Source organism: Procambarus clarkii, unplaced genomic scaffold, assembly GCF_040958095.1.
Source record: "Procambarus clarkii isolate CNS0578487 unplaced genomic scaffold, FALCON_Pclarkii_2.0 HiC_scaffold_116, whole genome shotgun sequence".
NCBI lineage: Eukaryota > Metazoa > Arthropoda > Malacostraca > Decapoda > Cambaridae > Procambarus > Procambarus clarkii.
In genome coordinates, this window is record NW_027189149.1 from 2545726 (window position 1) to 2549347 (window position 3622).

Genomic DNA, 3622 nt, shown 5'->3' on the forward strand with positions numbered 1-3622 from the left:
CAATAAACTACATCTGAAAGGTTATGAAAAGGATAATATATTCAACAAATACGTCAAAAAACACAATAAACTACATCTGAAAGGTTAGGTTAAAGGGTTGGGGAATAAGAACATATGATAGAACCTACTAAATACACTAAGATTACAAGAGGTTAGGTTAAGGGGTTGGGGAATAAGAACATATGATAACAAACATAATAAATACAACTTATGAGCAAATTGATGAACTTTAACAAATAACCCTTGATCTGCAAAAATTACCATTTGAGAAATTAGCCCTTGAAACGAGTAAATTCCCATATATAACAAAAATCCTTTGAAATGGTTAAACACCCAATCTTAAACAAATAACACTTGAAATGCAAAAACGTCCATTTGAGAAATTAACCCTTGAAATGAGTAAATGCCCATATATAACAAAAATTCTTTGAAATGCTTAAATATCCAATCTCTAACAAATAGCACTTGAAATGCATAAGTGACCATTTGAGAAATTAACTAATGAAATGAGTAAATGAATATGAGACAATGATTGACGAAACACAAAAGACAAGCAGGAATACTTATGTAAGTTAGAGCATGTCTGGTTGGACTAGATAAGTTAGGATACATCAGTTTGGGAATGTAAGATTAAGTTAGGTAAAGCAAGTTAGGTTAGGATAGGATAGGTATGATAAGTTATATAAGTTAGGTAAGGTAAGTTAGGTTAAGCAGGTTAAGTTAGGTAAGGTAAGGTAAGTTAGGTTAAGTTAGGTAAGTTAGGTTAAGTTATGTAAGTTAGGTTAAGTTATGTAAGTTAGGTTAAGCAGGTTAAGTTAGGTAAGGTAAGGTAAGTTAGGTAATGTAGGTATGTTAAGTTAGGTTAAGTTAAGTAAGTTAGGTTAAGTTAGGTAAATTAGGTAACTTAAGTTAGGATAGGTAAAGTTTGGTTAAACAGGTTAAGTTAGGTAAATGTAGGTAAGTTAGGTTAAGTTAAGTTAGGATAGGTAAAGTTAGGTTAAGCAGGTTAAGTTAGGTAATGTAGGTAAGTTAGGTTAAGCAGGATAAGTTAGGTAATTTAAGTTAAGCAGGTTAGGTTATGCAGGTTAAGTTAGGTAATGTAGGTAAGTTAGGTTAAGCAGGTTAAGTTAAGTTAGGTAATGTAGGTAAGATAGGTAAAGTTAGGTAAGATAGGTAAGGTAAGGTAAGTTATGTTAGGATAGGTAAAGTTAGGTTATGCAGGTTAAGTTAGGTAAGATAAGTAAAGTTAGGTAAGATAGGTAAGATAGGTAAGTTAGAATAAGCAGGATAAGTTAGGTAAGATAGGTAAAGTTAGGTAAGATAGGTAAGGTAAGGTAAGTTAAGTTAGGATAGTTCAGAGAACAGTTTTAGGGTAAAGTGACTACGAAAATATATTTTAACAGAAATGCAGGTTTGGTATGAAAAGCTGAACTAGTTACATTTTGGAGAGAAATTTTATGACTGAAGATGTCTTAAAGAATAACATGATGGAAGAAGGAGAGTTTCTTTGATGAACGAAGGTGTCTTAGAGAACAACTTTTGGAGAACGAAGGTGAATTAGAGATCACTTTGATGACTCTGAGAATAACTTTGGTCAACGAATATGGATTGGAAAGTTTCTCTAATGAACGAAGGTGACTTAAAGATTTACTTTTATGATTTAGAGAACATCTTTGATGTCTTAGATAGCAACATTGGTGTCTTAGAGAACAACTTTAGATGTCTCTGAGAATAACTTTTATGTCTTAGAGAACAACTTTGATGAGCAAGATTAACTTTAGATGTCTCTGAGAATAACTTTTATAACATAGAAATTAACTTTAATGAACAAAAGTGAGTTACAGAATAACTTTGATGACTCTGTGAATAACTTTGATGACTTTGAGAACAAGTTTGATAGCTCTTAGAAAAACTTTGATGACTTTGAGAATGTCTTTGAGAACATGAGTAGTATTTTGTTAGCTCAGAGAATAACTTTTTGATGACATAGAGAATAACTTAATGTCTTAGAGAAGAACATTGATGGCTTAGAGAGAATATCTTTGATGAAAGATGATGTCTTAGATTAACTTTGACGTCTCTTGGAATAACTTTGATGACTTTGAGAACAAGTTTGATAGCTCTGAGAAAGACTTTGTTGTCTTAGAGAATAACTTTGAGGACTTAGAGAATTAATATCATGATTGAGAATAACTTTTGATAGCTCTTAGAATAACTTTGATGTCTTAGAGAGATTTACTTTAGATGTCTCTGAGAAAACCTTTTATGAACGAAGATGTCTGAGATTAACTTTGACGTCTCTTGGAATAACTTTTGTGGACATGAGAATATCTTTGGATAACTCTGAGATTAACTTTGATGTCTTTGAAACAACTTTGATGAACGAGAGTGAGTTAGAGATTACCTTTGTTAACTCTGAGATTAACTTTGATGAACAAAAGTGAGTTAGAGATTACATTTGACAACTCTAAGATTAACTTTAGATGTCTCTGAGACAAACTTTTATAACATAGAAATTAACTTTAATGAACGAAGATGTCTTAGAAAGTTTCTCTGATGAATGAAAGGCTACTTAGAGAATAGCATTTTGATGACTGAGATTAACTTTTTGATGACTCTGAGAATAACTTTGAGGATGCGAGTAAATTTTGAGTGTTTGAGAGTGTCTTTTGTTATCTCGAAGAGTAACTTTGGTGTTACGGAGAGCACCTTTGACTATTTTTCTTACTTAACGACATATAATTTTTACGAAAGTGCTGAAAAAAGATACATTTGACTATTTTTCTTACTTAGCGACATATAATTTTAGTTACGAAAGTGTTGAAAAAAGTTACATTGACTATTTTTCTTACTTAGCGATATATAATTTTAGTTACGAAAGTGTTGAAAAAAGTTACATTGACTATTTTAGTTGAGGAAAGACAAGAAAAAAATATGACAACAGTGACTATTTTAGTGCTCCTCAAAGTATAAATGCCAGTTAAGAACGACGATGATAGATATCTTTGACTATATTTTCTTACTTGACGATGGATAAAGTTAGTTATGAACAGTGCTGAAAAGATTCCTTTGACAATTTTTAGCTAAGCGAAAGGTTGTTTTAGTTAAGAACGGTGTTGAATGAGATTAATCCTGACTATTTTCAGATGAGAGAAGTGATATTTCAGTTAAGAAATGACAAGGAAACATGATGAAGTAACTATTTTTTAGTTGACTGATGAATACTTTTAGTTAAGCAAAAGACAAAACATGATGAACATGACTTTTCTGATGATTGGCGGATAATTTTTTAGATAAGAAATGACAATGAAACATGATGAACACGGTTATTTTCTGTTGACTATGGATAAGTTTAGTTGAAAAATGACGAAAGTGACTATGTTTTAGTTGATTGGCGAAAGATTTTTAGTTAAGAAGTTACGAGAAAGGTTTGTCTTTGTAAATTTGGAACTGAATAAAGTGTAGATTTGTTTAAAAACGGGGTTGGTAGAACTATTAAGTTGACTACGAGAATTACTTTGACATAGTTTTGCAAATAAAAACTTGGTGACTAAAATTGTTGAGGGAACTGTATTGCAGTATAATATTATTTAACAAAGAACTAGTTAGTGAATGGAAGAAA